Source organism: Triticum aestivum, chromosome 5A (genome assembly GCF_018294505.1).
Source record: "Triticum aestivum cultivar Chinese Spring chromosome 5A, IWGSC CS RefSeq v2.1, whole genome shotgun sequence".
NCBI lineage: Eukaryota > Viridiplantae > Streptophyta > Magnoliopsida > Poales > Poaceae > Triticum > Triticum aestivum.
The window spans coordinates 388,909,036-388,932,837 of NC_057806.1; positions in this window are offsets into that span (position 1 = coordinate 388,909,036).

Genomic DNA, 23,802 nt, shown 5'->3' on the forward strand with positions numbered 1-23,802 from the left:
ATGATGCCACTTCTGCTATGCATGATGCTTATGATGAAACTACTTCTCTGCTTGATAGTACTGTGCCACTAGGTGAATTTGTTGATGAACAACTTGCTAGGGTTAGAGAGAATGAAATTACTGAAACTTATGATATTCTTGAAACTAAAGATTATGATTCTCCCCCTAGATATGAATTGCCTAAGGTACCTGAGGGTTATATTATGGATGAAGAAACTGCTAGAGACTTTTTTGCTTGTAATGATAGAGATGATCTTAAGAAACCATTAGCTAAGTTGGAAGAAAAATCTTTGAATGCTAGAATGCAATATGATCATAAGTTTGCTACTTCACCTATCTTTGTTACTGATAAGGATTATGAATTCTCTGTCGGTCCTGAGCTAATTACTTTGGTTGAATCTGATACTTTCCATGGTTATGAATCTGAAATTGTTGTGGCAAATCTTACTAAATTGAATGATATAGCCACCCTATTTGCTCATGAATATTTTTCGCTATCACTATATTCTTAAGTTGTTTCCTTTCTCGTTAAAGGGTGATGCTAAGTTATGGTCTAATTCTCTTCCTCCTGTCTGTGTGCGTAGTCCCCAGGATATGATTTACTACTTCTCTGAAAAATATTTCCCTGCTCATAAGAAACAAGCTGCTTTAAAGGAAATATTTAACTTTGTGCAAATTGAAGAAGAGAGTCTCCCACAAGCTTGGGGGAGGCTTCTCCAATTACTTAATGCTTTTCCTGATCATCCTCTCAAGAAAAATGAAATACTTGTTATCTTTTATAATGGACTAACCGATGCTTCCACAGACCACCTGGATAGTTGTGCTGGTTGTGTTTCCAGGGAATGAACTATTGAGCAAGGTGAATTGCTATTGAATAATATATTGAGTAATGATAATGATTGGACACTTCCTGAGCCAACTCTGAAGAAAAGGGGTATTCTATTTCTCAGTCCTGAAGACATGCAAGAGGCAAAGAAATCTATGATAGAAAAAGGTATTAAAGCTGAAGATGTTAAGAATTTACCACCTATTGAAGGATACATGGTCTTGATAACCCAACACAAGTAGTAGAGGTAAATTCTCTCTATAGATTTGATGAAGGTGAACTTCCTCATAATAAGTCTGCTAGTCAATGCTTGGATGAGTTTGATAATTTTATTGTTAAACAAGAAAACTTCAATGCTTATATTAGTAGACAATTGAAACGTAATGCTCACATGCTTGACTGCTTGGGTGATTATATGAGTAGAACTGTTAATGACCTTAATCTTATTAGTGAGCATGCTTCCATGGTTAAAACTCAAGTAGAACAAGCACTTAAGGCACAAGATGATTTTCTCAATGAGTTGAATAGTAAGAACAATAATAATGATGTTAGGGTTATGACTAGAGGTGGTAAGATGACTCAGGAACATTTGTATCCCAAGGGCCATCCTACGAGAATTAAGCAAGATTCTCAGAGAATTAGTACTGATGCACCTAGTCCTAGTAATAAGAAGAAAAAGAAAACTGATAGGACTTTGCATGCTTCTAGTGAACCTATTATAGATACACCGAAGAATCCAAATGATATTTCTATTTCTGATGCTAAGACACTATCTGGTGATGAACATGAACCTAGTGATAATGTTAATGATCATGTTCATGTTGATGGTCGACCTAGTAATGATAATGATGTGGAGATTGAACCTGCTGTAGATCTTGATAACCCACAACCAAAGAATCAACATTATGATAAGAGAGACTTTGTTGCTAGGAAACATGGTAAAGAAAGAGAACCATGGGTTCAGAAACCCATGCCCTTTCATCCTAAACCATCCAAGAAAAAGGATGATGATGATTTTGAGCGCTTTGCTGAAATGATTAGACCTATCTTTTTGCGTATGCGGTTGACTAATATGCTGAAATTATCTCCTTATGCTAAGTATATGAAAGATATTGTTACAAATAAAAGGAAGATATCGGAAGCTGAAATTTCCACCATGCTTACTAATTAAACTCTTAAGGGTGGAATACCGAAGAAACTTGGAGATCCAGGAGTACCCACTATACCATGCTCCATTAAAAGAAACTATGTTAAAACTGCTTTATGTGATTTGGGAGCCGGTGTTAGTGTTATGCCTTTCTCTTTATATCGTAGAATTGAATTGAATAAGTTGACACCTACTGATATCTCTTTGCAAATGGCTGATAAATCAACTACTATACCCACCGATATTTGTGAGGATGTGCCTGTTGTGGTTGCAAACGTTACTATCTTAACGGACTTTGTTATTCTTGATATTCCCGAGGACGACAGTATGTCGATCATCCTTGGTAGACCCTCTTTGAATACTACAATGGCTGTTATTGATTGCAACAAAGGCAATGCCACTTTTCATGTTAATGGTAATGAGCATATGGTACACTTTTCGAAGAAACAACCTCAAGTTCATAGTATCAATTCTATTGGAAAAATTTCAACTATTACTATTGGAGGTTTTGAATTCCTTCTTCCTACCGTCAAAAAGAAATATGATATTCTTATTGTTGGGGACATGCATATCCCCGTTGAGGTAATCTAGTGTTATTCTAAAATTCTTCGGTTTCATGTCATTCGGAAGAAGTTTGTTAATAAGACTTGATCAACCTTGTTAATCTATTCCTTTTGATGAGCATGAGATGGATGAATTTAGAAAGCACAACTTTCTGTACCCACCTTTTACTTTTTGTTATTTAGAATAAATAAAGCAAAAATACTATTATCTGCCTGTTTCCTGAATTATCCGTGCAATAAAAAATGCCTCAAAAATAAAAGTTCTCCAAATGCCCTGAAAATTTAGTAGGATTTTTATAGAATATTTTAGAATTTCTGGCACTGAACATGCACCAGGGGGATGCACCAGTGGGCCACAAGGGTGGAGGGCGCGCCCTACCCCCTGGGCGCGCCCCCTGCCTTGTGGGTCCCACATGGGTTCCCTTAAGTTATTCCAGCACCCATCCACTTCGTCTTCCTCCAGAAAAAATCATCCCGTTGCTCAAACCCATGTTCTTGCTCTTCTTGGTGCCATTTTCGATCTCCTTGTGCAAAGCTCCATTTGCAAAACTGTTTTGGGGGATTGTTTTTCGGTATGTGACTCCTCCAATGGTCCAATTAGTTTTTGTTCTAGTCCTTTATTCATTGCAAATTTTTGCTATTCTAGTGACCTTGTTCTTGAGCTTGCATGTCAAATTTCTATGGTCCAAAGTAGTTTTGATGCATGATATAGCCTCTAGACACTTGTAGGAGTAGTTGCTATCAATTTTGTTGAGTTTGGTTCACTTTTACTTTGAGTCACTAAAGATTTCAGAAATTTTCAGAGGAAGAAAATGATGAGGAGATTTTTAAGAGGCTCTTCAAGTCGGGGTTCTAGAGGAAATGAAAATGAAGAGAAGAAGACGCCCAAGTATACCCTTCCACGCACCGCGGAGGTTCGGCTGTGTGAATGGCCATGTGATGCATTCTTGGAGGCGGCCGAAATTTATGAGGATTTCTATTATTTGGCAGGGAATGCAGGCATCACCGACTTTCTCCATGATAAGTGTGATCACTACCTCCTACTCACTAATACTTTCGTGCAAAATTTTCACTTTCATGCTAGGATATCACCACCCACAGTAGAATTTCACTTATATGATGAGCATAAAGAGGTGACGCTTATGACTTTTGTGAGGTTTGCAAATTACCTTATGAAGGCAGCGTCGAGGAGCCACGTCCTAGAGATGTGGAAGATTTTATTGATGAAGTTGCCGTGGGGGAAAGGAGAAAGGTGTTGCAAGCGAGAGTGTCTAGTTTACATTTTCCTGTTTTGCGCTACTACTTATTATTTGCTAGGATATGTTTAATTGGTCACGGGGAGAGTGGAGGCCTTAGTGCTCCTGACCTTGCTATTTTGCGCCATGCTTTACTTCATGATAAAACTTTTAGTTTGGGCGCTATGGTTGCTCGACGGTTGAGTTTAAATCGTTCGAAGGGGCCTATTTTCGGAGGTATCTATGCTTCCTGTCTGGCTAGTCGCTTCGAGATACCCATTAGGCACGATGAAAAAAAGGAGAAGCTGCTACCCACTATATACTTAGATTATGACAATATGGTAGCACATGATTTTATTAAGAAAGACGGTGACAAGAGACTCATATATAACCTGGTATTTAGCGAGAAGACTTGTCAGATTATTACCTTGTCGGCACCTTCTTTGTTTGATATTCATTCATGCAAGTATCTCATCATGCCCGAGGACATTTATGCATACTGGGAGCGGATGCAATCCCTAGTTCTTGAGCCAGAGCAATCACCTGATCCATATCAGGAGTCTGTTTATCAGTGGGAGCTACACGAGCTCGCTAACCAGTGGAACCCCCAGGATCCTCCTTAGTACACCGGAGAGGGCTACTTTGATCCATGGGCATAGAGCAATTTAGGCCAAAATCCTAAGCTTGGGGCAATACATATTTCTCACCGACATTACATTCATGTTCACACACTCATTCCAGTTGTCGGTGTTCATACTTTTTCATTGTACTATCCATGCTAGCTTGTTTTCTTTTCCCCGCTTTCTTCTTGTGTGTTTGAAATCTTTAAGAAAACCAAAAAAATTAGTTGTAGCTTCCTCTTAGTTTACTTTCCATGCTTACTTGTAGTATTAAAATAAAACCCAAAAATATTTCTCATTCTTCTTTTGCTTGTTGGGAGCTTGCCCGTGTAAATAGTTTTTCTCGTTCTTGTTTTACTTCCTTCAGAAAAACAAAAACTCAAAAATATTTCAGTGTATTTCTTTGAAATCCTTTTCCTTTCTTTGGGTTGTGAGGAGAAGACCACGATGAAAATGTTGAGTGGCTCTCATATGCATTGTTGTTGATCTAACAAAGAGCCCATATTACCTTGTCTTATCCTAATTAATGTTTGCAGATTCCAGCTTAGTCTGATGCACGTGCACTATTATTATTATCCACACCGTTCAGTCGTGCAAGTGAAAGGCAATAATGACGATATATGATGAAATGATTGAGATGAGGAAAAGCTGGTACGAACTCGACATATCTTGTTTTTGTAAATATGATTAGTTCACCATTCTTGATTCACCCCATTATGAATGAAACATGTTTGCAATGATAATTACAAATTATAGTTACTCATGCCATGCTTAATTAGCTAGGGGTTTATAATGGTTTACCTTGCGTGCCAACATACTTTTAGAATGGTTGCGATGTAGTATTAGGATGGTATCCTCCTTTGAATGATTCGAGTGGCTTGATTTGGCACATGTTCACACATGTAGTTGAAACAAAATCAACATAGCCTCCATGATATTTATGTTCATGGTGATTTCTATCCTACTCATGCTTGCACTCAATGTTGGTTAATCTCAATGCATGTTCATGACTGTTGTCACTCTCTAGTTGGTTGCTCCCAATCTTTTTCTAGCCTTCACTCATACTAAGCGGGAATACTGCTTGTGCATCCACTTCCATAAACCCAAAGTTGTTCCATATGAGTCCACCATACCTACCTATATGCGGTATTTACCTGCCGTTCCAAGTAAATTTGCATGTGCCAAACTCTAAACCTTCAAATGATAATTTGTTTTGTAAGGCCGAATCACTCATGTGGCGAGTGGGGGCTGTTAGTATCTTCCATGCTAGGTGCATTATTCTCACGATGAGTGGACTCCGCTCATCATTCACCAAAAAATGGCTGGTAATTGGGATGCCCAGTTCCATGATCAAATCAAATCAAAATATAATTGCAAACAAAACTCCCCCAGGATTATTGTTAGTTGGACGGTACACATTGTTTCAGACCAGCCGTGGAATGTGCTTGTTGGTGGTGGGGGAGTATAAACTTTACCATTCTGTTTGGGAACCGCCTTTAATGTATCTAGTATGGAAGATACCAAGATATCTTGGTTGTTATGTTGGCAATCAAACCATACCGCTCAAAATATTATTTATCTCTATTCTAAAAACTCGAGCTCTGGCACCTCTGCGGATCCCTGCTTCCCTCTGCGAAGGGCCTATCTATTTACCTTTATTGCCGAGTCATCATCCTCTTATAAAAAGCACCACTGTTATTTGTATGCGTTGTTATTAATTGATATTGAGTATGCCTGTGACTGGATCTCTTTTACCATGAATTACAATGTCTAGTCTGTCCTTGATCTTCAAGGGTGCTCTGCATTTATGTTTTTCGGTCTCAGAAAGGGCTAGCAAGATACCATCTTGTTATATCATATCATGATTGTTTTGAAAAAGTGTTGTCATCCGAGATTCATTATTATTGTTCGCTAGTTGATTACGCCATTGATATGAGTAAATTGAGACCTAAATGTTATTATGAATATGGTTAGTTCATAATCTTTGCTAAAAACCAGAATACTGGCTTTACATATTTGCAACAACAAGATCAAACAGAGTTTGTAAAAGTTTTTATTTATCACTTTCAGTTTGTCAACTAAATTGCTTGAGGACAAGCAATGGGTTAAGCCTGGGGGAGTTGATACGTCTCTGTCGTATCTACTTTTCCAAACTCTTTTGCCCTTGTTTTGGACTCTAATTTGCATGCTTTGAATGGAACTAACTCAGACTGGCACTGTTTTCAGCAGAATTTCCTTGGTGTTATTTTTGTGCAGAAATAAAAGTTCTCGGAATGAGTTGGAACTTCACGGAGAATATTTTTGGAATATATAAAAATATTGGCAAAAGAATCAACAGAGGGGGACCCACCAACTGTCCACAAGGGTGGAGGGCGCGCCCCGCCCCCTAGGGCGCACCCCCTGCCTAGTGGGTCCCCTGGACCTCCAACGACCTAAACTCCAACTCCATATATTCACGTTCGAGGAGAAAAAAAATCAGAGAGAAGGATTCATCGCGTTTTAAGATACGGATCCGCCGCCACCTCCTATTCTTCCTCGGCAGGGCAGATCTGGAGTCTGTTTTGGGCTCCAGAGAGGGGAAATCATCGCCATCGTTATCATCAACCATCCTCCATCACCAATTTCATGATGCTCACTGTCGTGAGTGAGTAATTCCATCGTAGGCTTGCTGGATGGTGATGGGTTGGATGAGATTTATCATGTAATCGAGTTAGTTTTGTTAGGGTTTGATCCCTAGTATCTGATACGTCTCCAACGTATCTATAATTTTTGATTGTTACATGCTATTTTATTATCAATCTTGGATGTTTTATAATCATTTTGTAGTCATTTATATCATTTCTTGGTACTAACCTATTGACATAGTGCCAAGTGCCAGTTGCTGTTTTTTCCATGTTTTTTACATCACAGAAAATCAATATCAAATAGAGTCCAAATTCCACGAAACTTTACGGAGATTTTTTATGGGCCATAAGGAAGGCAATGGGCCCTTGTTGCATCCGGGGGGTGCCCCGAGGGGGGGACAACCCACCAGGGCGCGCCAGGAGGCCCAGGCACACCCTGGTGGGTTTGTGCCCACCTCAGGTGCCCACCGGACCGCCTCTTTGCTCTATAAATACCCCCAAAATACCAGAAACCTAGGGGATCCAATCTAGACACCATCATGGAGGGGTTCGCCACTTCAATTGGTGCCTCTCCCATGATGCGTGAGTAGTTCTTTGTAGACCTTCAGGTTCGTAGTTAGTAGCTAGATGGCTTCATCTCTCTCTCTTGATCCTCAATACAATGGTCTCTTGGAGATCCATATGATGTAACTCTTTTTGCGGTGTGTTTGTTGGGATCAATGAACTTCGAGTTTATGGTCAGATCTATGTTTTTATATCCATGAAAGTATTTGAGTTTCTTTGATCACTTTTATGCATGATCTCTTATAACCTTGTATTTCTTCTCCGATATTTGGGTTTGGCCAACTTGATCTATTTATCTTGCAATGGGAAGAGGTGCCCGGTAGTGGGTTCGATCTTACGGTGCTTGATCCCAGTGACAGAAAGGGAACCGACACGTATGTATCATTGCCACTAAGGATAAAAAGACAAGATATATATCTACCGCCATATAGATAAACGGATCTTGTCTACATCATGTCATTGTTCTTATTGCATTACTCCGTTTTTCCATGAACTTAATACACTAGATGCATGCTGGATAGCGGTGGATGTGTGGAGTAATAGTAGTAGATGGAGGTAGGAGTCGGTCTACTAATCTTGGACGTGATGCCTATGTAATGATCATTGCCTGGATATCGTCATAATTATTTGAAGTTCTATCAATTGCCCAACAGTAATTTGTTTACCCACCATTTGCTATTTTTCTCGAGAGAAGCCACTAGTGAAACCTACGGCCCCCGGGTCTTCTTTCTCATATATTTGCCTTACGATCTACTGTTCCTTTGCATTTTTATTCAGATCTGTTAAACCAAAAATACCTTGCTGCAATTTACTTTTATTTGGCGTTCGATCTATCAATCTACTACAATTTACCTCACGTCCATTTGCCTATCTTGAGGCGCCGTACCCCGGAAGGGATTGACAACCCCTTTACCATGTCGGGTTGCGAGGTGTTGTTATTTGTGTGTAGGTGTTGCTTACGTTGTGTTGCTTGGTTCTCCTATTGGTTCGATACCTTGGTTTCATAACCGAGGGAAATACTACCGTCGCTATGCTACATCATCCCTCCCTCTCCAGGGAAATACCGACGTAGTTCCAGCTACCATCAAGCAGAATTTCTGGCGCCATTGCCGGGGAGGATCAAGTCAAGATAGTTTCCTGTCAACGCACCAATTTCTGGCGCCATTGCCGGGGAGGATCTTCACCATATACCAGGTTCCTAATCACAAATCTCATCTCCTCGCAATTTACAATATTTGCCATTTTCCTCTCATTTTCCTCTCCCCCACTTCACAAAAATTTGTCGTTTTATTCGCCCCTCTTGTTCCGTTCGCCGTTTTCTTACCGGAACTATTTTGAGTGCAATCTTGTTGTGTGGTCATCATGAATCAAGAGAACACCAAGTTTGTGATTTATCACATACCAACAATAATGATTTTATTGGCACTCCGCTTGTTCCTCCCGCCACTAGCGCGGAGACTTGTGATATTAATACTGCTTTGTTGAATCTTGTTATGGAAGACTAATTTTCCGGTACTCCTAATGAGGATGCCGCGTCCCATCTTAATACCTTCGTGGAATTATGATGTGGACAATGATGTGGTCAAGATGAAATTATTTTCGTTCTCTTTGCGTGATTCTGCAAAAATTTGGTTCTCTTCTTTGCCTCACAATAGTATTGATTCTTGGAATAAGTGCAAAGATGCTTTTATCACTAAGTATTTTCCTCCCGAAAAAATTATTTCCCTTAGAACCCAGATCATGAATTTCAAGAAACTTGAACATGAGCATGTTGCGCAATCTTGGGAAAGTATGAAAATGATGCTAAGGAATTGCCCAACTCATGGGTTAAATCTTTGGATGATCATACAATTTTTTATGCGGGATTGAATTTTGTTTCTCGTAATCTTTTAGATTCTGTCGCGCGTGGTACTTTTATGGAAATTAGTTTGGGTGAAGCCACCAAATTGCTTGATAATATCATGGCAAATTATTCACAATGGCATACCGAAAGGGATCCTACTACTAAAAAGTTAATTCGTTTGAAGAAATTTCTTCTTTTTGTGAAAAAGTTGATGCTCTTGTGAAATTGGTTGCTAGTATAAGTGCTCCTATTGATCTTAATGATATGCCTTTGTCTACTTTGATTGAGCAAAATAGTGATGCTATTGATGTGAATTTTATTTCTCGCAATAATTTCAACAATAATGCTTATAGAGGTAATGTTAATCCTAGGCCTTTTCCTAGTAATTCCTCTAACAATTATGGTAATTCCTATGGAAATCAATCTTACAATAATAATAGGAACACCTCTGATCTTGAGAACAATATTAAATAATTTATCAACACACAAAAAGTTTTTAACATTTCCATAGAAGAAAAGTTGAACAAGATTGATGATTTGTCTAGAAGTGTTGACAGAATTGCTCATGATGTGGAAAATCTCAAGATGAAATTTTTTGTGCCTAAAGTAGATGAAACAATTAAAGCTCGTTATGTTTCTATGGATGAAAGTAAGAAAAGAACTGCTATGCTTTGAGCTAAAAGAGAATTTTTGGAAAAAGCTTTTTCTAGTGATTATTCTTGCAGAAGTGATGAAGATCTTAAAATGATTGGTGTTTCTTCTATTGATTCCTTGTTTAGTAAAGTTAAGAATGTTGAAAAAGGGGCTAGAGAAGAGTCAACTTTTGGTAGAAGGTGTCCCAATATTTTGGAGGGTGAAAATCTTGTTGAGAAAATTGATGAAAGTGGATTTGGAGAGGTCAAAACTTTAGCTAGTGATGCACCCACTATTTTGTATTACAAAGACTTTAATTATGATAGTTGCTCTTTGATTGATTGTATTTCTTTGTTGCGATCCATGATAAATTCACCCCATGCTTATGAACAAAATAAAGCATTTACTAAAGATATTGTTGATGCAATGACGAAAGCTTTGGAAGAAAAGTTGGAATTATAAGTTTCAATTCCTAGAAAATTGTATGATGAGTGGGAACCTACTATCAAAGTCAAGATTAAATATTATGAGTGTTTTGCTTTGTGTGACTTGGGTGCTAGTGTGTCCACAATTCGGAAATCTTTATGTGATGTGCTTGGTCTTACCAATCTTAAAGAATGTTCCTTGAACTTGCACTTGGCAGATTCTACTATTAAAAAGCCTATGGGAAGAATTAATGATGTTCTTATTCTTGCAAATAGGAATTATGTGCCCATAGGTTTTATTTTTCTTGATATTGATTGCAATCCGTCTTTTCCTATTATTCTTGGTAGACCATTTTTACACACTATCGATGCCGTGATTGATATGAAAGAAGGCAATATTAAGTTCTAATTTCCTTTGAGGAAAGGTACGAAACACTTTCCTAGAACTAGAATTAATCCACCTTATGAATCAATCATGAGGGCATCTTATGGACCTTGAACGAAAGATGACAAAACCTAGATCCTTTCTTTATGCCTAGCTAAGGGCATAAAACTATAACTCTTGTTGGGAGGCAACCTAATGAATAAAATTTATTTTTGCTTTCTATTCTTCTGTGTTAGCACAATTATGCTACTATTATAATTGTGTTTTTATGTTTTAATTAGTGTTTGTGCCAAGTAAAGCCTTTAGGATCTTCTTGGGTGATAGTTGTTTGATCTTGATGAAAAAATAGAAACTTTTACGCTCATGAAATTAATTTTCATTTTTTTTACCATAGGGCGATAAAATACCCATTCCAATTGCAGTAGATCAATATAAAAATTTCTCAAGTCGTCCTAATTTTTCTGAGTTTTTTGAGTTACAAAAGTATTCGAAATAGTCAGATTGCTATAGACTGTTCTGTTTTGATAGATTCTATTTTCTTTGTGTTGTGTGCTTATTTTGATGGCTCTATGGTTTTCTTTGATGAGTTTTTGCCATATAAAAGTTGGAATACAGTAGACATAATACAAAAACAAAATATTAATTGGTTTGATACAACACTTATAGTAGTGGTTTATTATTCTTATACTAACGGATCTCGCGAAGGCTTTGTTGAGTTTTGTGTGATTGAAGTTTTGGGTTATCTTACGATGGATGAAGGAAGGATGTAAGATCCTAAGCTTGGGGATGCCCCGACATCCCAAGCTATTATCCGAGAATGAGAAACCGACTAAGCTTGGGGATGCCCCCAAGTGGCATCCCCGCTTTCTTCAAACAACTATCGGTATTTTACTCGAGACTATATTTTTATTCGTCACATGATATGTGTTTTGCTTGGAGCGTCTTGTATGATCTATGTCTTTTCTTGTTTTATTTTGTGTTTTAAGTCATCAATCCTTGCTGGACACCCATATTTGAGAGAGCCAAAATTATGTCATGACTTGTTAGAATTGCTCTCTATGCTTCACTTAAATCTTTTATGAGCTAGGACTTGCTCTAGTGCTTCACTTATATCTTTTTGAGCACGGTGTGCTTTGCTATTTTTGAAGAAATGCTCCCTTGCTTCACTTAGATTTTTTTGGGAGTTAGTGAAATTTTGAAGAAATTCTCTCTTCACTACAAAAAAAGACACATCCGTGACATTTTGGGCCGAACAATTTTTTTCTGTCATACATATGACACTTCTATGACGATAATTCTGACAAAACCCGGTATCATCATAGATGTGGTGGGCTCCTACTTCTATGACAAAAAATCATGACAGAAAATGGGCTTTTCGTCCTGGGCGGGCCGGAGACGCAGCTGCATGACATTCTTTGGGCCGTCCTTGACGGAAAAAACCATGGTAGAAGCAGGGGAGGAAAATTTCAGGGAGTTCCCGGTTACGGTGGGAGGTTGGGGGCCGAGCGATGCACGTTTCTCTCGTACATGTATGCGCGTGTGTGCGAGGCATTGGCTCTAACTGAACCCGAGCGAGGCGTTGGGCTCTAACTGAACCCGAGCAATTGCACTGCAGGCTACGCGTTACTGAACCCGAGCGATCGATCGATGGCTGTTAACTGAACCCGATCGAGCGATTCCTTCGCTACTGCTGCTAACTGAAGCCGATCGATGGGATGAATAGTGAGTGTTGCAGGGGGGGTTGGATGAACAGTGAGCGGTGGCATTGCCTCTGGATGAACATGACCCCGTGGTGTGGTGGAGGGCTGGATGAATAGTAGACGGTGGAGGGGTGCCCGTGGAGGGGTGGATGAACAGGACCCCGTGGTGTGGAGGGCTGGATGAATAGTAGACAGTGTAGGGGTGGTTGAACAGGACCCCGTGGTGTGGAGGGCTGGATGAACAGTAGACGGTGGAGGGGTGCCTGTGGAGGGGTGGTTGAACAGGACCTCGTGGTGTGGAGGGCTGGATAAACAGTAGACGGTGGAGGGGTGGTTGAACAGTAGCCAGTGGAGTAGCGCGCCGTGGAGGCTGGATGAACAGGAGCCCGCGGAGGCTGGAGGAGGTCGACGGTGGAGATGAACAATATCCCGTGGAGTCCCGTTTTGCGGTACGCCACACCCCTCCCGATGAACAGGACCCCCGTTTCGACCGTAGCGCTCCAACACAAGTCCGTTTCCTCCGTTTTGCGTTATGCCACACCCCTCCCGATCAACAGGAACCCCGTTTCGACCGTAGGAGGTCCGTTTCCTCCGTTTTGCGGTACGCCAGACCCCTCCCGATGAAGATGATCCTGTTTCGAACGTGGCCGGTTGAACACAAGGCCGTTTCCTCCGTTCTGCGGTACGCCAGGCCTTGCTTCCATCGCATGTTCCGTCCAAGCCCTCCCGATGAACATGACGCATTCCGTTGCCTCCGCATGAACCCGACGCATTCCGTTGCCTCCCCATGAACATGACGCATTCCGTTGCCTCCCCATGAACACGACGACGATGTTGTTTCCCCGTTCCGACCCAGCCATGTACACGAGCCCTGGCCGTACGTATGCGTAAGTAGGCGTTCGAGACCCCGCAGTGGTGTACACATACGTGGCCATATTTTCTTTCTTGCACCCTGGCCGCTGTACATACGTGTACATGCTACGTGCGCGCCTCTACTACGACATGTGCGCGCCTCTACATCGACCAATATATATGTACGTACACGTTCGCGACCAGAATGACAATGCTACGTACGCTTCGACCACGTGGGCCCGACTGTCAGGCACTTCCTTGTGTGCGAAGATGTAGCTGGTGGGTCCCAGTAGTCAGGGGGGCGAAATACGGTGGCCCGTCCGATGGGTCCCCGCTGTCAGGTGGAGGAATAATTATTTTGCACGTAATAAGGAGGCATTTCCTTGCTGCGGCTGTGGACCCAGCTGTCAGCCTCTCCACATACAGTCCATGCCCGATGGAAGCCGTTCCTTGACCACGTTGACCACGCCGCACCGAGAGCACCAGGGCGGTGGACGACGGCGAGGCCTAGGAAGGGGACGACGCGGAGCCAGGGAAGACGCGACAGTGGATGCCCACGCGTAGAGGAGTACGAGGGTTCACTGGTTCGCTTCGGTGTGAGGCTGTCGTCGCCGCAGAATAACAGGGGGTGTGGGTGAGTAGAGGGATGGCCTCGCCAGCGGTGGGAGTAGTAGGGGGCGGTGAGGCCTCCGCCGCATCGCAGCCGGCCACGGGAGGCAGGAGCACGAGGCACGACCGGCGCTGGTTTGGGCGGCTAGAGCAAGAAGACCAGAGGTTGAAGAAGCACTACGGCCGTTGGATGGATATCGTACGGTCACTAGAGCTAGAATCATGCATATTGACTAAGTTGACAAAGCCCTCCGTCCTCGTCAACTTAGTAGGCCCACAAGTCAGCCTCCCACCAAGGTGCGTCCCAACTAGCAGGGGGGTATTCATTTTTTTAGCGTAATAAGGAGGCACTTCCTTGCGTGCGAAGATATAGCTGGTGGATCCGAGCTGTCAACGGCGGTAACATTTTTTTCGCGAAATACAGAGGCCCTTTTGGTGGGTCCCTGATGTCAGGTGGAGGAATCATTATTTTGCGCGTAATAAGGAGGCATTTCCTTGCTTGCGGCCATGGACCCAGCTATCGGCCTCTCCACGTACAGTCCACTTTAGATGCATGTCGGTCGTTGACCACGTTGACCAGGCCGCACCGAGAGCACCAGGGCGGTGGACGACGACGAGGCCTAGGAAGGGAACGACACGGAGGCAAGGAAGACTCGGCAGTTGTTTCCCACGCGGAGGGGAGTACGACTGTACGAGGGTTTACTGGTTCGTCTGCCGTCGCCGGAGAATAACAGTAGGTGTGGGTGAGTAGAGGGATGGCTAGGCCAGCGATGGGAGTACGGTGGGGCGGTGAGGCCTGCGCGGCAGCATAGCCGGCCGTGGGGAGGAGGGAGCAGGCAGTCCCGCCGGCGCTTGTTTGAGCGGCTAGAGCAGGAAGAGCAGAGATTGAAGAAGCACGATGGCCGTTTGATGGACATCCAACAATCACTACTTGTGCGTCAACCTTTTTTTAGGAAAGCCTCAAATGTGGAAAACAGCATACAGCCCATCTGCCATTATTTCTAATAATTTACAGCGCACTTGCTAATTCTTAAGATTTTTTTGGAGCCCATATTCTTTGTGCTAGCATTACAGCCCATATTGTGGCCACGGTTAAAAAATTGACGAAATTTTGCATATTTCGGTGCGGTCCGAACTGTTTTTAATCCCGAAATTTCGACTCACATTCAAACTGATTAAAAAAATGTATATCAGTATAAAATCCAACAAATTCTCCATGCATAAAAATTAATGTAATTTAAAATCTCGAAATGAAAAAAAAAGATATTTTAAACTAATTGCCGGTTTGATGTGTTTTAAAAATGTACATCCCATTTCTCATTACTGATGGGCCATTTTCTCGGCCAGCCGAATGAAGCTCTCCTCGTATTGAAAGATTTGCAGCCCAACAGGCCTGACAAAGCGACTTACTTGGCAAATCACAAAAAAACTGGGCTGTGGCCGTGGACCCAGCTGTCAGCCTCTCCACATACAGTACTCTTTCGATCGAAGTCGGTCATTAACCACATTGACCACGCCGCACCGAGAGCACCAAGGCGGTGGACAACGGCGAGGCCTAGGAAGGGGACGACGCGGAGCCGGGGAAGACGCAGCAGTGGATGCCCACGCGGAGAGGAGTACGAGGGTTCACTGGTTCGGCTGCGGCGTGAGGCTGCCGTCACCGCAGAATAACAGGGGGTGTGGGTGAGTAGAGGGATAGCATGGGCTAGCGGTGGGAGTAGTAGGGGGCGGTGAGGCCTCCGCGGCATCACAGCCGGCCGCAAGAGGCAGGAGCACGCGGCATGACCGACGCAGCTTTGGGCGGCTGGAGCAAGAAGACCAGAGGTTGAAGAAGCACTACGGTCGTTGGATGGACATTGTACAGTCACTGGAGCTAGAATCGTTCATATTGACTAAGTTGACAAAGCCCTCCATCCTCGTCAACTTAGTAGGCCCACAAGTCAGCCTCCCACCAGGTTAGTTCCTAGCTAGCAGGGGGAGTATTCATTTTTCTGTGCGTAATAAGGAGGCACTTCCGGTGGTTCCAAGCTAATAGCGAGGGGGAACGTTTTTTTCGCGAAATACGGTGGTCCGTCCGGTGGGTCCCAACAGTCAGGGGCAAACGTTTTTTTCGCGAAATACGGTGGCCCGTCCGGTGGGTCCCAGCAGTCAGGGGGGAAACGTTTTTCCGCGAAATACTGGTGGCCCGTCCCGTGGGTCCCTACTGTCAGGTGGAGGAATAATTATTTTACGCGTAATAAGGAGGCACTTCCTTGCGGCTGTCGTGGACCCAGCTGTCAGCCTCTCCACGTACAGTACTCTTCCGATGAAAGTCGGTCGTTGACCACATTGAACACGCCGCGCCGAGAGCACCACGGCGGTGGACGCCGGCGAGGCCTAGGAAGGGGACGACGCGGAGCCGGGGAAGACGCGGCAGTGGATGCCCACACGGAGAGGAGTACGAGGGTTCACTGGTTCGGCTGCGGTGTGAGGCTGCCGTCGCCGCAGAATAACAGGGGGAGTGGGTGAGTGGAGGGATGGCCTGGCCAGCGGTGGGAGTAGTATGGGGACGGTGAGGCCTCCGCGGCAGCACAGCCGGCCACGGGAGGCAGGAGCACGCGGCACGACCGGCACTGCTTTGGGCGGCTGGGGCAAGAAGAACAGAGGGTGAAGAAGCACTACGGCCGTTGGATGGACATCGTTGACCACGCCGTGCCGAGAGCACCAGGGCGGTGGACGACGGTGAGGCCTACGAAGGGAACGACACGGAGCCGGGGAAGACACGGCAGTGGCTGCCCACGCGGTGGAGAGTACGAGGGTTGACTGGTTCGGCTGCCGTCGCCGGAAAATAACAGGAGGTGTGGGTGAGTAGAGGGATAGACAGGCCAGGGATGCAAGTATGATGGGGCCGTGAGGCCTTCCCGGCAGCACTGCCGGCCACGGGAGGCGGGAGCAGGCGGTTTCGACGGCGCTGGTTTGGGCGGCTGGGACAGGAAGATCAGAGACTGAAGAAGCACGATTGCCGTTAGATTGACATCTAACGGTCTAACGCTGATAGAGTCGATTGTTGACTAAGTTTCTTTTTTGAGAAACCTTGTGTACGCATGAACTTAGTAGGCCCACAAGTCAGCCTCCAAATCTGTGGCAGATAACATAAAGCCCATTTGCTATTTTTTATAATTTGCAGCCCATTTGCTAATTCTTAAGTAATTTATTACATCCCATTTTCTGCCCAGGACCACGGTCAAAAAGTCCAACCTTATTTTGCATATTTCGGTGGTGTCCGAACTGTTGTAATCCCGAAGTGATAAACATTTTTTTAAGAACTTATTGATTTGCCAAAAAAATCATTTTGTTTTTGTAAGCAAATAAGACGTGGGACAATTTAGTTGGTTTAAGGGAAAACCAGTGGTAAAAAAATCAGCGCTGGGTGGGAAAAACAACAAAAATAAGGATGTAAATATGAAAAGGGAATTTTATGTGTTTTCAATATAATGATACGTGTATATGAACTAGTAAAACTATAGGTAGAGATTATAAAATGGATGTAGGACATGCGTTTCAAGAGGAAAATAGAACTGGGCTGTGTGTTTGATTTAGTAAAAAAACTGCCTGCGGATGTTGTAAGACAAAATATAACTAATGTTGGCGGGCCAGAGGCCAGTAGATACCTGCTGGATCTTTGTGCCCTGTTGTCGTCATGGGCTGGGCCTGTTAAAAACAAAACAACCCTGGGCAATCTACAGCCCAGTTGAAACTTGCTCGACCTGAAAAAACAATATACGTGCTCAATAAACGAGAGAATTCTGCAAGTACAGACTGATAACTGGGATGCAGCACGGATATTTTTTTTATCGTGATAATAAGTGCATGCACTTGTTTCGAAAAAATTGGAGAACAATTCGAACGGCGGATGCTTATGCTACCCATCAAATAAAAATCAGGTGCCTGAAAATTCATTTCGAAACAAATGATTCAGCTTTATATCCACGTCGACCCTCGGCATGATGGTTGGAAGCAAATGCAAGTTCATACCAAAAGATCGTTAACAACAATACCAACTTGCGGATGACAAGGTAGTACAACTACCAATACCAAACTAACTTATAATCTTTTTACTCCTGGCCCTAGTGTTCGTCTGGTAGAAAATCTTGCAGAGGACCAGCTCCCGCTCCTTCTCTTGCTCCAGGTCCCCGAGGTGGTACTGGTGCATCACCCAGTTGGTCCTCTGCTGGTCGAAGTTCTTGTTGGTGTGCAACACCAGAACCTTTTTTGCTGCCCGTCTGCCGGCCATTGACCATCACCAGCAATGTATTGCCGGTCTTGTGCCACATCCCGTGCATGCCGCACTCCGACTATATCTTGCGACGCGTCCATGCGCCTCTTTTGAACGCCCTGGAATTGCGCTAGAAGAAATGCTTCCTTAGGCCACTCAGTGTGATACCTGTAGTATTGTGGAATACAGGTTTTAGTGCACCTAGTTGGCATTTTCATAATATCTTTGGCATGTTGCAGTCACTTGTTTCACTTTTTATTAACTGTCTAATTGTAATTGCTTCACCAGGTCTGCGTCTAAAAAGAAAAATAGAGCTATAAACAAAGGAATATGTTTGTGCAAGTAGACGGCCGATCGGTGTCTTACCTGGAAGTTTCACAGGTTGGGTGTAACATATGTCGTGCTCGTTGTCCATGGTTGGTATGAACAAATCGATGAGAGACTTAAATCTCGCGCTGTCAGCACTCACTTTGGCCTCAAGGTGCTCGATCAGCTCCTGATCCGTGGGATCGAACTTGACGCCAGCCGGCAGCACGGGCCAATCCTTCTTCGACTTGCATCAGTAACTCCAGTTATATGGTACTCAATGTATGACCAATCAACTATTTTAAGTGAATGATGAAATATTTCGACAGATAAGTGGTACTCCAAATCTGAAGTCCAGAATACCTGAACACGCCGAGGGGATTCTTGTGTCACCTCACCCGCAGCGTGTTGTCACGTCAATTCAATGTGTGGACATGATGAATAATTTGACCATGTATACTAGTACTGCTACTGTACTACTTACTAGTCATATTTAGTGTCACGATTTATACATAGGTTTAACTAACAAGTACGCACTTGAAGCCTAACTGATATATATATATATATACTGCACAACATCTCAATCATCATTATTCGTACATCCTACGCAGGTGAGTTAGGATGCACTTGATCCCAGGAAGGTATCTATCCTTCAAACCAGAGGAGTGCTTCAAACTAACAACAATACATAATATCCAACAAAAGAGGGTCGTGCTACAACAGCAGAATACATGGCTCAGTCTAGATATCAGCACAAATCAAGTTGTGCATATTTGCTGTTGGCATGAACCACATCGCCGCATGTCGGGTTAGCAAAAGCCATCCATCGCATGGAAGCTTGATGCCTTTCACACACTAAAGATTATCTGGCAACAAGCTGTGTCAACGAATCTCTGGATATGATGATTCATGAAACTCATGCTATGATGTGTAAACACAGCCCCCCTCGCGAATGGAAGTTGCATAGCACAGTAATCATCGCCGGTGATATGATCGATGATTGGTTGGATGATCGGATAATTAAGCCCGACGAACAAGGAGTGGTTGCCGAGGCTGTAAACCCGCGTCTAGTTGAATACGCCTGGCCCAACGGAGCTGGGATCTTTCTCGAACACGAAGCAGCCATAGCCATCAATGTCACGAACGCCCCACGCATTGTACTGCATGTGGTTTGATGTAATGGTTTGGTCAATTTGGTACGTGCGAATGAGCATCAAATGACCGCCGTCAGCTGAACGAGCGATAAACCACCACCCATCGGCTGGTATGATTCCAGGTCCTGGAATCATGAAGGCCAGCGCATTTGCGTCTGCTGCAACAATTCAAATTGGAGACCAAAAGGAAAAAAATAAACAATCATGTTCAGAGTATGTGTGGAATTAAGATTATTATAACAGTGACACATATCATAGACAGAGAATTGCAATGCCGTGGTCATAATCATACCCCAAGTTAAAAAAATAAGCCAATGGCTTTCATATTCTAGCAATATGTCATGGTTCAAACATCATGTAACAATGAGAGGAAAACAGCTATGACAGCGCCTACTCATATTCTACCATAGCACTTACTACTACTGTTCTCATATCAACTCTAAGCAATAACATGCGTTGTTATAAAAATCTTGTAAACGAGAGTAACATATAGCAATCATTATGTTATGCTCATAATATGTATTCTAACAATCATTAGATGCCATTGTTCTCATATCAACTCTAACAATAACATGTGTGGTCATAAAAATCTAGGAAATGAGAGGAACATATAGCAATGATGTGGTTATAGACATGCTATGCATTCTAAATTTGTAACAAATGAATAGGCAGTCGTATTCATAAGGTAAAGATGAGATGAGATAGAACAATTACACGACGATAGATTCCACCAATATAGGTAGCCAATCTGTGCATCGACCGCGTAAACGATGCCATCATGCACTATAACATCAGACAGAAATGTTTCCTCAACATGATTGATGATGAGCCATAACCATGTATGGCGACCGGATTCCAGATAGACTAATCCCTTGTTGAACAAGGCAATGAGCCTGTAATCCATGTAGTCTTCTGATGGTGTGGGCACTTCACAGATTACAACTTTCTGCAAACAGAGGTCGAGCCAAAAGTTTGACGCGTCTCGTGCGTAGTAGGCAGGAGTGTCCGGTGGGCCGCGAGGCTCGATGGCGGCGATATCCAACGATGGAATGGTGATCTCTCGCTGGGTGTAGATATCCACGAGACGCCACGGACTACCGGTGTGGTGGATGAGGACGATCCAGTTGGCCTTCATGCCCGCCCAGTAGTGGCCGCGCATGAAGGACAGGTGGACGGGTAGTGGTAGCATGTCGAGGGGCACCACGGCAACCTCCGTAGGATCGTCAAGTCGGTGTCTGAGCCACCTGCGAGGATCGGGCATCAGCAAGCAGGGTGTCTTGAAAAGAGCCGGCCTGTTGCAGACGAGTAGACGGTACAAAGACACCGAGCATGCGGCCAGACGGACAGTGCTGAGTAGGTCCATACGACTACAAATCTGCTCCAAGAGAACATCGGGGAGGGAATTCCAATCGCGGCTCTGCGTGTCAGTCGGTTCTGCCATTGGGGTTTTCGGTGCCTGCGAGCCAGCAGGGAAGTGGATTCGGGCGGGCGAGCGAAGAAGCTTCTCCTCGTGTGGCCAAGCAGTGAGCGGGGGGATATGGTATGCGCGAGCTACCAAGGAAGATGGCGCGGGCGAGCGAGCAGTGAGCGGGGGTAAATGGTGTGCGGCCGATGATGGGGAAGAGAGGAGGAAGAAGAGTGGAAGATGGGGAAGAAAGTGCATTCAATCTCAATTCTACTACTCCCTCCATCTAGGTGTGTAAGTCACCTTACGAAAACCAAATAATCCCAAAACACTTAGGCACCGTACATTAACTCCCTTCTCGTTTTTTGTTTTGTGGCATATCAACCAATAAGATATGTGGGTGTGCATGCTTTCAATGACTTGAGACTACCAAACATAACCGACTGATTTAGTAACACCAACACGCTGGTTCAGCTTATTAATTACGTGTCCCATCTGCTGTAGTGTGTATTGTCACTTCACTGCGAAGACTAGTTGAATAGTTCTCTCTGACCGAGATGGGGAATAAATGGATCGCGAGGACTTCCTTTCTACAGTATCCCTATGCCTCTACGCTCACTTCACTCATTTTCTCCGTACCTAGTCACTTGTTGAAATCTATAGCCAAATGGACATGTCAATGGGAGGGAGTAAGCCCCATGCATGCATGCATGCATGCAACATGCAGCACTCACACGTACACATGGACGCACGCAACACTCACGCACCCATGCGGCACACAGCACACGACGCAACACACACGCTCACGCTCAAGTGCTCAACCTACTCCCTACGTCCGTGAAAGACTGTACATTTAGAGATTTACACATTGACCAGGGCATAATTAACGCCCAAAAGTAGCAGACTTATGTGTGCATGCGACCATTGAGATAAGAAGATTAAATGAAGGCTGTTGCATCCTATAATTAAGGATAGACATGTAGCCTATACCTACAGCACAAGTTGGTGCATTAGTCAATCAATATCGATTTAGATTAAAGGCTAAACACATTGGAAGTGTAGATGTACATCATGTAGTACACTCTTTGTTGGAAGACCGAGGGAGGACACGTGCATGCACTCACATACACAGCCAGGGCGGTTCGCGCGCAAGGGTTGGACTCGTGTCGCGCCTGCGTAAAGTTTTGTTTAACTGATTTCTTTGCTCTGCCAACTGACAGGTGGGACCCAGAAACCAGGTGACAATTTAACCAGTCAACAAAGTGCCACGTCGACTATGTGGCCGGTCAGTAGGGTGCAATACGGTGCTCTACGATGAGCTAGTGATCGCATAATCGCCGCAAAACTATATATAGTGACCGTAAAGAGCGTACTGTTACATACGTTGACCGCCAGTGTATTTTTCTCGTTTCAAATTAAGCCATATTAATCGGAAAGGACGCAGTATGGACTACTAGTACTAGTACTAGTACTGCTTTGATGTGTCCCGTCAACTCGCCGAACGAGGAGAAGCTTGCTTACTACGCCTCTCCCTCGCCCACGCGCGCGGTGGTTCACAGGACAAGGAGAGGGTTTTGACTACAACGCCCTCTCCCTCTCCCTCTCCCTCTCCCTCGCCCTCGCCCTTGCGGTGTACGTGCAGTAGTTCAATCGAGGTTAGATTGCCAGAAGCATATTGTACTATAGTATCATCATAGTTGGACCTTCTGAAGAGGCGAAGAGCCAAGTGCAAGGTTCACACGAGTACAAAATGTTGAACCTCACGAAGAGGCAAAAGAGCCAAGCGCAAGGTTTTATAGGAGTTGTCGTCCTAGTAGGAGTGTACTAGTACAACTATAGCAAACGATGCTACTGTATGATGCCGCCACGTCACGTATATCCAAAGTTGTGCCACCTTTTTTTTCTCAAAGAGCGTGTTGGAGCCCGTGCAACAACCACACAAGTTGCATGTACACATAACACATTTACTAGTAATAAATTGTAAAGGACAAATGCCAGTATGCCACACAAGTTCATCTCCAACTCATGTGATAAATTTGTGCACGACTAGTCTACATATATTCACAGCGCTACCATTCACAATTACCGTACTCCACTTACACGTTATAGATGGGCTACATGTCCTCCTCCAGGTTCCAGTCCCAGGTGTTCTTCATGGATGGCACGATCCATAGCGGTGGGCAACAGGAATCATTGTCGCAGCTTTCTAGTCCAGTTCCACACGATGGAGACTCATCCAAGCTGAAGCGGCATAAATCAGGGATAGCGTGTCCCAGCATGTCGTTCATCCGGTGGTGCGCACTGAAGACACAACCATGCTTCATGAACGGCAGGCCTTCCGTGTCGTGCACGGAAGGTGGCATCCGCTTCACAATGGGGTAGCTGTCCCCGATGAAAAGCGAGTACTCTCCAAGAGTGTTCCTCGGCACCCACGTAGCATCACGGGGGTCGAACTCGGCGCCGTTCATCTGGTACACGCGGCATCCCAGATCTGGACACATGGTGACGTACATAGTCAAGGTCCATGCATAATAATGTTGTGCTCAAATGTGGCGGTCAGTAATACTGTGCAGCAAATAGTACTACTCCGGTATAGAGGAAGTAAAATAACCGGCTTATTATATATAGCCACTCTTGGCTACATGGATGAGATAGT